This window comes from Pinus tabuliformis, chromosome 8 (genome assembly GCF_031772625.1).
Source record: "Pinus tabuliformis cultivar Carrire ecotype Pingquan chromosome 8, CPIR1, whole genome shotgun sequence".
NCBI classification, from domain to species: domain Eukaryota; kingdom Viridiplantae; phylum Streptophyta; class Pinopsida; order Pinales; family Pinaceae; genus Pinus; species Pinus tabuliformis.
Window position 1 is genome coordinate 1,862,939,932 of NC_142294.1, and position 14,485 is coordinate 1,862,954,416.

Below are 14,485 nucleotides of genomic sequence, written 5' to 3' on the forward strand. Positions count from 1 at the left end.
CAAGGTGTGGAAATCTAGTTCTAGAACCCTCCCATACTTGTTATAGACATTTTTGTGCCTTACAGCATAAAGCATGAAATGTCAATAATCTAAGGGATCCAAAGTCCCTAAACATGTTGTTCCTCCCCTAGAGGAACAAGGTCAGCAAACCACAGCACTGAAAATCAGTTCTCCACCTGAAAACACTCAAAAACAAGCTATTTCTGGATCATGTCAACTGCTCCACTGAGCATCTGCGCTGAATGTCAACTGCTCCACTCTGTACCTGCGCTGAATGTCAAAAGCAATGAAGGCTACCTGCGCTGGGCGAGATTGGCCAAGTGGCACAGTCATTCTGCAAGGTGTCAAATGCCCAGGAAGCTTCCAAAATGACACTTGGATCAGGGAATTCGCCTTGTGATGAGTAAGAGGATCTAGATCTCCAAGTGGAAGCAAGAAACTCCAAGTGGACTCAAGAACTAAAGTATAACTAAAGTGGGAGAGGACACTAGTCAGCTTCATGCCAGCCTCAAGCTGACTCATCCTTTCTCCAAATCTCCTATATATAGAGCTCTCTCATGAGGTCTAAGGGGGCTGGAATTTTGTGAATGTAAGGAAGTGCTGTTGGTTTGTGCATAGAACTATTGGGTGATTGCTTTGAAGGAGGTGAAGATGAGATTTCTTTCTGCTGGGAGGTGTTGCTGGATTGGGCCTCTTATGGTTGTAACACTCTCAGAACTTTACTTCTTCCATTAATAAAGCATTTGAGGTTCTTCTATATGCATGTGTCTTAATGGTGTATTGATGCTTGTATATTTGATTTATTCTAATCCTTGAATCAATTATGGATGTATGCTTCTTGTAGTTTCCCTTTCTTGTGCTTTTGCAGGATCTTTGTGTAGCTGGGCCAGTGAAAGAGCAAGGAGCTGGGAGCAAGCAGCGAAGAGGGAAGATTGGATCAACCATTAGCGGAAGACAACGGTTAGTGGATCCCTTTCTCCTCTCTCTTACATCTCATAAAGAAGTAATCTTGAATAGCTTTGCATTCAGTTGTTGCTGAGGTACTATCACCCTTAGAGTGGGATAGGGTCATTCCGTATTGGATACTTTTCCCTACAACAAATTGGCGACTCGACTGGGGATCGTATCTTGTTGGTTGTTTGTGTTTTTGCTATTCATTTCATAAACAAAGGGAGTACCGAATCGAACTGTATTTGAATCTTTCAAATGCAAAGTAGAGGGCAGCTACTCTAGCTCAGTTTCTGGGCAGGTTTATGATTTGAAGAGCTGATCCACAAGGACTCTAAGAAGCTCTTAGTGATAGCTTTTCATCCTCCTTGTCATCCCTTAGTGTGTCCTTGACTGATAGCTTCTGATTTGAGCAAAAACTGTGAATTTTTTAGCAATCTGTGACCCGGAAACCCAGAGAAATGAAAGTTTCGTTCTTCAGTGCAGGCTGTACAAAGGCTGTTTGCATTTCAGCGCAGTTCCCGAAGGGGCTACCTGCGCTGAAGGTCAAACAGACAGTGTCCCACCTGCGCTGGACCAGTCTTGCCTTGTGCTACTGGGGTTTCCTGCTGTTTCTTGCCCTGTTTTCACTCTTGTTTTTGCTGTTTGTTACCAGTCAGTGGGCCTATCTGAAACCAACTTTCCTTGTCACTATTCCGCCTCGGTTGTATAAAGAAACTGTGTTTGTTCTTTGTGTATTTCTTGTGCATTTACAGTTTCCCATAACGAAAGTCAACTAGTCTTGCTGTGACCTCTTAGATCTAGACCTGTGATAAAGAGTCGTATTGATCTTAAGAGTTAGTTTGTTTGTTGTTCATAGCTGATTGAGCTTTTGCTTTCATCATTTGGTTGAATTTATACATTTCTAGTGTCGAAACAAGTAAATCTTAAGGTGTCTTTTGATTTTGGACAAGCTTGTTTGCTTTCACTTGAAATTGAATTCAAAATTATACAACAGCTTTCTTTTTGAATTACGCCAACATTAAGAAAGAGAAAAGAAATACTTGCATTATGCATGTGCATTATGACAGTTTGCATGTTGATTTAGGGAAAAGTGCATTAGTGTGTGCTCTATGATCTGTGTGAAAAGATGTTGTCTTTCTTTTCCCTCAGTAGTTAATATTTTCAAAGTTGAAAGATCGAAAAGCTTGCTTATCATCTTAGACTGCATTTAGGAGTGTTACTATACATCTCGTGGTGATCCATAAAGGCAAACTGCTAAACAAGATCAACATTAAAATGAATTTAATTTACATAACAACGCATTGAAACATAACGCAAACACATAGAGGTCTAAGCTAGAGACGTGTTCCGGCGTCGTTAAACGTGATATCTTAGCGTTGAGTGGTTGGGTGATTCCTCCACGGTGAAGCGATAAGTATCAATACGGACTTGTGCTCCCACGTACCGTCGCGTATATATTGGGAGACCCCTATAGGATCAAAGCCTTTATCCAATAGGAAACCGTGTCGGCCGCCCTACTGATCGCAATGCAGTGAACACAGCATTCACGAAGATCGACCACTCGTACCGTAAAACGTATTCTGTGGTTTTGTGAAACGTTTGGCACACCCTCTGCCTAGAACTCCAGAGCAGTTTCTTTTGGCCTTTTTCAAACTCTATAACTGAAAAAGTCCATCCGAGAATTTGTCACTTCGGGCTCGTTAAAACATCGAAGGAGACTAGAGTCATCTTTAGCTTTTTCTCGACTCTTAAAAAGTGAAAAAGCAAGTTGTGTCTAAAAGCGTCGTTATAAAATTCATTTTAAACGGAACATAATCACCTCCTATTCCTACGTTGATCTTTAGGTTGAGAACATGGAACGCCCCAACCAAGGAACTCCACATGATGGAAATCCTAGTCCTTTCTCCTCTTGGGGAGAAGTTGGTGCGCCCCACATGGCCACATTGTCGCTTCCAGGACTGACAATTGGCCTGCCTATTTGGCTATTCTCAACCAATATAGTTCAGAGCACCATGGTTCCTGAACAGTCGAGTCAACAGTTAGATCAGTCTAGAGCTGCCCACCAGCCTTCAACTTCCTATAACTCTTCCTCCAATCCTTCATCTTCGCAAGGTAGAGTCGGCAAAAGCCAAGCTCCCATGGAGAAGAAGGAGAAGAAGAAGAGAGAGAAGAAGAAGAAGGAACCTAAGGCGACTGGGGGTAAGCAAAAGACATCTACCAAAAATCCACACACAGCACAGACCGGGCCTAAATCGCCATGTGTCATATGTAAAGGAGACCACTTCCATAGAGATTGTCCCTGTATTCCCCGGATACTAAGGGACTGGTCCCCTCGGTTGCACAATGTGGGAGCATCAACCTCTGATAGCCATGTTGATTGCTTACCGTCAACCAGCGAAAGTGAAGGTTCAAGACAAAGAGGGGGAGCAAGATCCCCCTGCAGACTGTGTGAAGGCGATCACGCCATCCACCGTTGTCCCTTCTTAGACGAAGCGAAGAGAGTTTTGGAAGATCGCCCGGTTTCACCGGTAATGCTTCCTCCTGGATACAAAAAACTCGTGCCAAGTCCTTCGTTGGTTGAAAATACAGCTGGCCCACTCAAGTGGTCAGCTGAAGTGTCAGTCATTGAAAATGAACCTACTGAATCCAGACCAGACGAAAGTCTAAAGGTCGATACGGCAGTTGACCCGGTTCCGCCTTCAGAGGTTTCATCTTCAAATGACCCCGTCACTGAAGATTCATCTTCAAATGACACCCTCACTGAAGAGAGTAAGGATGACACCATCCAGATTCTTTTCATCAACACAGATTCTGATGAGCATTAGGGCAATGCGCCCATTCCTTTATCGCAGGAAGGAACATCGTCAGGATCGTATCCGGCCGTGTATTCAGTCCCACCACCAAGCAACCTGGTTGTGTCCTTTGATTGGAACCAACTAGGCAGACCCCGGTTACCAGCCAGTATACCATTCAGAATCATAGTCCAAATTTATAGAATGGTGATGGCTAGAACTATCATTGATGAAGGGGCATCTGTGAGTATCCTTTCCTCTATTGCTTGGAAAGAACTGGGTTCCCCGGAGCTTTTACCTGAGATAAGAAATCTCTCGGGTTTTGATAAAGGAACCAGTCGACCATTAGGGATCCTCCCCAATGTACCGGTTACATTGAAAGGGAAGACCGTTCAAATGAACGTGATGGTCGTTCAAGGACCCTTGGATTATAACCTACTCCTTGGACGAGACTATATATATTGCATGGGAGCTATAGTCTCCTCACTCTTTAGAGTAATGTGTTTTCCACACGAAGGAAGAATGGTCAAGCTCGTAGACCAACTTTCATTTCCGGGATCACGCATCGCAAATAGTCAAATACCAACCCTCAATGGTCTATTCACCCAAGAAATGTCTCCACCCCCAGTTCTCCTTCCCGATGAATGCGAGTGATTCGGAAAGATGGGACTGGAACCCAGGGGGCATGCATCCTGGTCTGCTTCGGGCAGAGGAAACCTTGGGTATAAAGTAGAATTTCCGCAAAGGAATATGACTAGTCCGTACCCCGTCCGTGGAAGGAAGAGAGGGTTGTTCTAGAATAAGATTCTTTTGTCAAAGTTATGTGTTTGATGATTTCTAGTCATTCACCTTTGTCTAAATAGGTAGGCAATACCAAAGAAAGAGATTCCTTTGCGGCAACAAATTGTAACCATCTTTGGGTAAAAAGGCAAGCCTCACCCATTAAAACTAATGTTTTGAAGTATAAGTAGGGGCAGCCTCCAAAGAAAGAGATTCCTTTGCTGCAACAAATTGTAACCATCTTTGAGTAACCTAATGATAGACATCGCCGAAGAAAGAGTTTCATTTGCGGCAGCAAATAAAACCATTTTTGGATAACCTGAAAGAGGCAAGCCTCACCCATCAAAGCAAATGTTTTGAAGGATAAGTAGGGGCAGCCTTGAAATTGTACTTTATACCTGGGGGCATGCGAACCTTTTGGAGTGCAAGCAAAGAGCGGTTATTTATCTGTTTTTTGGATTAGTCGTTTCCGAACTTGCATAAAGAAAGGATGTGGGGCAAAGGTCAAAATTTGCCAAATGAGGAGCATAGCTTCGTGAGATAAAGCTCCATAAAAAATAGCTATCTCACAGGAGACATTTCTTATCTTATGACTGGTATATTGAGCAGTTTTACCGCGGAATTTATGCTCGTTAAAAAATAGAAAAGCGAGATCCGAGCAGTTTTAACGCGGAATTCATGCTCGTTAAAAAATAAACATAAGCATTGAGCAGTGTTTTGGCGCATTCAAGCTCTTTAAAAAATGAACCCAGTACCGGTAAATAACCATTGTGATCGTAAATTTATTAGCCATAAAAGCCTTGGTCGTGTTTGCACCTGCCACCTCCATTTCATTTGGCCAATCGTTCACCTCCATATGATTGTTTACCTATTTTGAGGAACAGCTGCGAAGAGTGATTTCACCTAGCCATCCTTGTGACACTGCCGTGATTGGAAAATTCCAACCTGTACCTGGAATCTACTGCTATCCCTGTTTATCACTCGTTCCTCAAAAGACGAGTCTTCTTTGAGCTCTTTTCATCTGACTCGTAAAATATGAAAAGTTTGCCGAGTTTTGGCCTTCCAGCTCGTTAAAGTGACCAGAAGAGCTATCCCTCCCGTAGATTTTAATCTTTTTGGACCTGAGGGATTATTGCACAAAAAGGTCGAGCGCTTGTTTTATTCGGCTCGTTCAAATTATCGAAAACTCATCCCTTCTGTAGTGTTTTATACTTTTTCGGACTTAAGGGATTAGATGACGAAAAAGGAATTTTGGAGTTAACTTTTTGTACCTTTTCAGACTCTCTAAAATTGAAAAGGACCGAGTTTTCCTTGTCGTTAGACTCGTTAAAATGATTAAATAGCGACAAACTTGTCTTTAGACGAGAACGAGTTTCCCTATCGCTAAGCTCGTTAAAACATAGCGATGGGCTTGCCCGAAGGGCAGGTTATAGAACAAGCATATGTTATCCTCCTCAAGCTTGACAAAAATAAAGAGGTACTGGTCAGAAATGACTGGGGAAAAATTGGGAGAACCTCAAAGCTTTAATGGTAGCAAGTCGCTCTTGAACATGACACTTTGTCCTCCGTATCACATCGGGTTGGGTTGTTTCATTCACCGGTCTCATCACCATGGTCTTCGCCAAACCATCCACATTTGGGGTAATGCTACCGATCCATCACATTAGTGTCGTTATATGTTCAAGAGATGTTGTTCAGAAAGAGTCAACCGTGTCCCATCCACTGCCATACATTATCCTTCATCCACCCATGATCGCCACCCTGAATCATATTTCACAGATTGTTTTCACCTCCACTAAAATCATTAGCTCCGTTCCGTGTCATTGATGTGGGATTCATTAAGGCCCTCCTTTGACGGATCGCTTCTTGTCGACTTCAGCTCATTATCCAAGAAGTTGATCTAGGAACAACCCCCTCAGTACTTTGAAGCTTGCATGCCTCAATGGCAAGTTTCTCACTTCCGGCGACAGGTATACATCAACGACCTTCGACCAGAAGATTTTGCGTGGTGTTCAACGCCAAGTCCTTTATTCACACCACGTGAATTGTACTGCAGTACCTTGAGGGTCATTGTCATTATTGGTGATTCCTCTCGCGCTTGTTAACGGTTTACATTATTGACCGGTAATCAAGCGATGTCTTTCCATGTTCGACTTCAGCGCAATTCTCACATGGATCGACTTGTACTTAGAGTGAAGATCGAACGAGTTTGAAGACCCCGGATCTAGTTTCATCCATCCGGGCTGCGATATATATTCAGGAAATATAAAGACATTTGTTATGTACATCATTGCAGTAGATGATCATCCTCCTCAAAGGATGATAATTTCAGCAGAGAATTATCAGTCTACCATCAGACGATCGTCTGTTCTATGTACCAAAATGAATTTATAAAGCTGAGCATGGGAATGCCCACCTCAGCTACATCATGAAAGCAGAATGAAAAATAATGTATTGTATTGTATTTTATTACAGGGCACCTCTCAACGATTGAATGAACTTCGGATCCTCCTGATAAAGCATTTCACCCGATAAACGACCTCATACTTTAGGGGGCAACTGTTATAGACATTTTTGTGCCTTACAGCATAAAGCATGAAATGTCAATAATCTAAGGGATCCAAAGTCCCTAAACATGTTGTTCCTCCCCTAGAGGAACAAGGTCAGCAAACCACAGCACTGAAAATCAGTTCTCCACCTGAAAACACTCAAAAACAAGCTAATTTCTGGATCATGTCAACTGCTCCACTGAGCATCTGCGCTGAATGTCAACTGCTCCACTCTGTACCTGCGCTGAATGTCAAAAGCAATGAAGGCTACCTGCGCTGGGCGAGATTGGCCAAGTGGCACAGTCATTCTACAAGGTGTCAAATGCCCAGGAAGCTTCCAAAATGACACTTGGATCAGGGAATTCGCCTTGTGATGAGTAAGAGGATCTAGATCTCCAAGTGGAAGCAAGAAACTCCAAGTGGACTCAAGAACTGAAGTATAACTGAAGTGGGGGAGGACACTAGTCAGCTTCATGCCAGCCTCAAGCTGACTCATTCTTTCTCCAAATCTCCTATATATAGAGCTCTCTCATGAGGTCTAAGGGGGCTGGAATTTTGTGAATGTAAGGAAGTGCTGTTGGTTTGTGCATAGAACTATTGGGTGATTGCTTTGAAGGAGGTGAAGAGGATATTTCTTTCTGCTGGGAGGTGTTGCTGGATTGGGCCTCTTATGGTTGTAACACTCTCAGAACTTTACTTCTTCCATTAATAAAGCATTTGAGGTTCTTCTATATGCATGTGTCTTAATGGTGTATTGATGCTTGTATATTTGATTTATTCTAATCCTTGAATCAATTATGGATGTATGCTTCTTGTAGTTTCCCTTTCTTGTGCTTTTGCAGGATCTTTGTGTAGCTGGGCCAGTGAAAGAGCAAGGAGCTGGGAGCAAGCAGCGAAGAGGGAAGATTGGATCAACCATTAGCGGAAGACAACGGTTAGTGGATCCCTTTCTCCTCTCTCTTACATCTCATAAAGAAGTAATCTTGAATAGCTTTGCATTCAGTTGTTGCTGAGGTACTATCACCCTTAGAGTGGGATAGGGTCATTCCGTATTGGATACTTTTCCCTACAACAATACTACTTCAGGTGAGACCTCAGTCAGCACTCTGCAGACTATTGCTGAAAGGGCTAGTAGTATCGTGATTTGTTTGGTTAAATCATCTCTGAATCTAGGTCAAGACCCAACAAGCCAACACACATTATATAAACATGAGAAATTCAATTTATACCCAATACATTCAATGCATAAAACAAGAAATAAATACACATAATTGAGGTAAAATTTCTCTTTATTAATGCTTCCAACAGTTACAGACAATACTCGCCCTACGCACTCAGCTGTAGGGGTCCGTGCACTCAGCTGTGGACTACTAGGCCTCTACACACTCAGCTATAGAGCCTTTTCCTACTCTATGACCCAAAGACTCGATGTTTCACTTCAGATAAGACTCAATTCTTCATTCGTAGATCACTACTTAACTACTTAGAGCCTTGCTCTATTTATACAATCCCATGGTCCGTGGACCATGGCTAGATCTCTAAGCCGACATTACATTAAAAAATTGAAGGTAGACAACCCTATAACTCATTTAAAAACTACACGCTTCACACCCAAAAAATGTGGAGTCTTTACATTGGATTTATCATTTGTGACCAAAATCTAGGCTCTAAGCCCCAAAAATTTCCTTGGGAGGTCCTGCACCCAACAGGCCCCCAACACAAACATTGTGAGTCACCCTCGAGTCGCTTTGTCGGTGAGGATATCTTCATGCAAAGACCTCCCAACTATGCCTAGATTGTTGCAAGGTCGGCAGCGCATTGAGCAGCTACTTGCTGCACTTCCTGGACACGTTGCTCAGAGACTGTTGAACTTCTTCCCTGCACTTGTTCCTGTGTCCCTTGCATGTGTGCGAGCCTTGCTTCAATAGAGGCTATAATGACAAAGGCCTCATCAATCCATGGTTTTATGCGCACCTTCAAAATGACTTCCTTATGTCGAGGATCATCCACTTGATCCTTGAGTGCTTTCACCTGCTACATTTGCACGAACCTCTATGTAAGGGCCACCATCTACGCGGCCCCTTTTATTTCGTCATAATAGTATTGTAGCTCGCATGCCTCTGTTTCTAAGCACTGTATGTTTGGGTCCTCCTGCAAAGTGGTGAGGACCTTGAACGAATCTTCAAATAGGGTCCTAGTTGCATTGTGCTCTCCAACAAATCTACATAAAGGCTTGAGGTAGTCTACTTCTATGACTTTGATAGTTAGTTATTGTTTATGAACATGCATGTAACTTTGTGATGGTTTCAGATAATCTTACAGTTCTCCGAAGGTCCCACGAAGACCTTTGAGGGTATCTTCATTCTCCATATACCGTGCATTTTATCCTATAGAAGAATTGGTGACTCCACTGGGGACTATACATCTAGTTCCTGGTTTGCCCAGACAGATCTCAGTTTTCTCCTCCTTCTAAGAGCTCCCTATACTTCTGCATTCCCTTTCTGACCCACCAAAAACCTTACTGCATCTTTCCTACATGTATTCGTCACTGAATCTGATCTAAGAAGCCCTATATTTTACTGTTTTCCACACTAAAGCAGGTTAGAAGACTACACAGTGCTTTAGAAAGCATTGTGTCTACTCATAGGGAGTGTTAATGGACCTATTAACTCTCTGTGGCCACTGCTACAGAGCATTAGTCTCCGAAAACCTTGATTTCTAGTAGTGTCTACAAACCAAAAGGGATAGGAAGCCTGCTCATGGACTGAAAGAGGATCTGTTACTGCATTTTATTAGCAAAATAGGTGTCCTAAAAGTTTTTTGTTAGGAAAAAAGCTTTTTTTTTTTTCTTTCTTAAAAGCATTTTTTATGAAAGAAAGATCCACATTTTTTATTCATTCTTCTATTTAGCTGGTCAAAAGTTTCTCTATTTTTTGTTTCAAGTAGTTGTTAAGAAAGCATTGGAAAGATTTCCATTGGTTATGCATGTGTTAAATGACTAAGATGCAGGGAAAGAATATGAATATGTGAAAGACTCTCATCTATAGAATACAACTTGTTTTCATCAAATTGAAATTTTTTTAAAGCATTGTCTTATGCATGAGTTATTGAGTCAGAGTCTCATCACATTTCATACGTCAACTCCCCTAATGAAGAAAATAAAAAAGTACACATAAAATTTACCTAAAATCAATCAGTAACTCTTTATTGAGCAAACAAACATTAGTTTAGGCTAGGATCTTGGGATAGGCAGTGTGATTAAACTGGACAAGATTGACAACCCAAACTAGTGTCATTAAAAGAGAGAAAATTCTTTCTGCACTCGTACTACTGGGACCACTCCAGTAAAACTAGAGCCAAATACGAGACAACATTAGACTGTAAGTGAAGGTAGCCCACCTTCACTTACAGCTCCTTTGGGTATTCTATGTATCGGGGGTCCCTTCGAGGATTTTGAAGCTGAGTTGGGGACTCAAGTATCCTACCCACATAGTGTAATGTTCGCGAATATGTCCCCCATGATAGTGTATATGATTAGGGACTTACACAAGGTGACTGGGGTGGGCTGCCCTAGTACCTAACATAGACGAACCTACTCTGTCTTCAGTTTTTGGGAGGATGCTCGTCTTCACAGGAGTACTTGGCCCCTCAATCTAAGGTTTGGGTGATGCTCTAGAGTAACTGTAACTATAAATTTGGCCATCCCTCTCTGTTATTCATTGAGATACTGGTTTCATCTCTAGTGATCGGTGCTTATCAAATAGGTTCATTTCCCTCTATTTTTTGATTGATCAACTTAGTGTATCTTTTACATTTTTTAGGCACCCCGTGTTATTATTTGAGACTTTAACAAAATATCACGATAAAATTTATTGATAAAAATTAACAATCATCGTGGCTACATCTGGCCCTCGTTGTCAATCTAGATGATTGGTAGGACTTCCTCCACTCATTGTGGAAGATCCGCCAAGCTCCAGTGAATTGGATTCCCCATCTTTTGGGAATCAGTCTCCCAGATCTCACACGGAATCTGTTTGGACAACCAACAATTCAAGTTTGCTAGAGAATTTCTTTACCAAAGGATTGCTTCCTCACTTTAACCCTCTGCTTATGAATCCACTAGACCCACTTTTTATTCCAATGGCACCTATACTCCCTGTTTCTATAGGTGAAAGTTTTCCATCCATCCTGTCGATGACTAATGGGTTGTGGAACTTTGTGGACACTTTTTGTCCTCCATCACTTTCCTAGTCGACAGTCACCACCACACCATTGATGGTGAACCCTGCTACCCCATTTTTCCCAGGTACAAACACTCACATGACACCCTCCACGAGTGGAACCCAGTTGATGTTAGGTTCCACCCCTTTAGTGTAAAATTGTATACATTCGACGAGTGCTACATACAACGCTCCTTATATTGCTCAATATAACACTATTAGCGCGGTTCTCGTTAACCAATAATATGGTCGGCAACCATTGTATAATTGAAACCCCTAGATTCAAGTATCTAGGGGCATTCCTAATATGCACATACCAGTTGGGAACGTAACAGTTCCCCCTCCATTCTTAGGCATGCATGGTCAATCATTGATTGACATGAGTGTTCCTTATGTCAATCAAGGACATATGGTTATTTCTGTGGTGGGTAGGAATCCTCAAAGAGGTCCTAACCAATCCATGGGAGCACCCTACTCACAAATTCAAATGATTCAATGGAGCACTGCTTATCCTGGGGGCAATTCTATAACCCAACATCAGATTCCCCATGGAAATCCATACTACAACACCATACCCCAAGGCAACTACTATACCACGCAACCTGTGTATATTATTGGGACTCAAATGATGGGATGACCGCAAGGTTCCTCAAGTCATATGTCATTGGCCTTGGTCCAAGTCAGGGGCACCACACACTTTGCCTTTCTTGGCAACATTCAATATCCCTGACTTGTACAAACTTACAAATGACCCCATCTACCATAACTTACTTTGGCCACCGATCTTGCATAAAATACCAATAGACATCCCCAAGTTCGATAGAAAACAAGGGTAGGATCCGAGCACCCATATCACCACCTATCATCTTTGGTGTGTTTCTAACTCCATGGTGGATGACAGTTTTTGGTTACGTTTTTTTCCCCACACCCTCACTAGCAACGTAGCTAAGTGGTACATTGAGTTACCATGCACGTCAGTAAATACCTTCAACGCTCTAGCGATGCAATTACTAAAGAACTTCTAGCTACTAATCCACTATGAGACTGGGACATAGCTCCTCACTTCACTATGTCAAGATACCACCACCCACATCTCTGATCATATACATGAATGGAGATGTAGGCGGAGGTTAGTCAAAGCTCCCCTCCCAGACTATCTCTTAGCGGACTAGTTCTACAAGTCCCTACTCCCCCAAATCTCTAAGGATGTCGCCTTTGGTGGTGCAGTCACAAAAGACCAATCCATACATCGTTCCCAACACTTAGATATGATATATTCACAGTCTGGCACTCTTTACGATGTAATCCCAAATGCCCCTTGCAACTCCAATGCTTCCGCTACTCAGCACTCTGGAGTGCACACCGATGGGATTATTGGTGCAACCTCTGGGGCCGTTGTAAAATAACTCAGTGGTCAAATTGCCCAGATGTTAGTGGACCTATTTACCAAATTGACTGCTCTTCCTACCATTGCGATAAACTCTATACAGTCTACACAAAATCCCCGTGGTAAGAACAAGAAGAATAAGAAAAACACCACTCCTTCTGAAGAGCAGTCAACAAAGCAGTACAACCCAAGGTAGAAGGATGCTAAGCCCTCTGACGATGGAAAGGATAAACTTGCCTGATTCCCTTGCAAAATTTGTGCTAAATAGCACATGACATATCTGTGTCCGTGTCTTCAGGAATGCATAGATTTCATTGCTAACAAGGATACTGGTAGGACCCCCACTATCCTTAATAATCCTTTCCCCACTCAGCAACAACAATACCTCATTGAAAACCAACCCCAACCCCCACAAGGGGGCAGTGGTGGTTCGCAACATCCTTCAGCTGGTGAAGGACCTTCTACTGTTTACACTTTGAAATGGTAGATCTACAAACTAGAGCCAAATCTTATGGAGCTCCTATCACTCATGCAGAGGAACCTTCCTTATGTCAAAACCCACCATCACCTAACGATTTTCATATCGAAAGGCTAGTTGCTAACCTTGTGATTTGCCCCCCAAAAGGGGCACTTGGATGCACAACACACAATAAATTTGCATGTGCCACCCAAAACTACAACATTGTAGAATACTTGGCACAAGCACCATCAGCTATGTCGGCGCATGAAGTATTACAAAGATGCCAAGTAGAAAGGAAAGCTTTGCTTTTGGCTATTGGTGGTATCGACCAACAGGATTTCATGCTTGTAGTTTTCGACATGGAAAAGTGTAAACCTCCCCTTTCCCACCAGCTTGCATTTCAGGTGCAAATCTTTTTGAAAGGTAAAGGTATACACAAAAATGTCATCAACGAAGGTGCTTATACCTGTGTCATGTCGGCTTCATGTTGGCTCGCTTTGGGTTCTCTAACCCTATCCCCCCCATCGAAATCCCTTAAAGCTTTTGATGGCCACACCTTCATCCTAAAAGGTTACCTAGCTAGATATCCCATCACCTTGAGTGGGAAAACCATAATGGTAGATATTGAAGCCATGGATCATAAACTCAACTATAATCTACTTTTGGGTCTCACTTGGACTTATGCTATTAAGACCGTTGTGTCTTCGATCTTTCGTATCATCCTCTTTCCCTTGGATGGAAAGATAGTCACAGTGGACTAGCTGTCCTTTTGCACCCCAGATTACTCTCCATTACCTAGCAGCTCTGTACCCTTAGTGGCTGGTGTACCTAACTCTTATGTCAGTATTCATACGGGTCTACTAAAGGGCTCTTCCCTGATGGGTTGTTTCCCTCTTCCGTTGCCCGCGATTCTACAGATGGTCTATATGGTTTCATCCATTCCTCACAAAATGATTGATCCTTGGATCCTCATGGCTCCTTCAGACATTGACACTTACGGAGAAAAAATGTTGTTGTCACCAACTAAATTTGCCTACCATGCCATTCAATCTACATCCGAGTCTCTAGTCACTTTGGTAACGACCAATGGTTCCATCGCCCCTCCCATAATTGCTTCTTCTTTCGATCCCCTCAATCAAGTCCTACCTAGGGACGAAGCTATTAGAGAGATCATGAGTTTAGAAGAGCGACCTTGGGAGGACTGACACCATTGTGTTTTAATATCTGATTTTGACATGATGCCTCTTCAAATGCTGTCATCTAACACACTTGAAATCATTTCGTCACCATATATGACTATTCAAACTTTGGACTCAGAAGGAAATAGGGGCAATATGTCAAAAGCA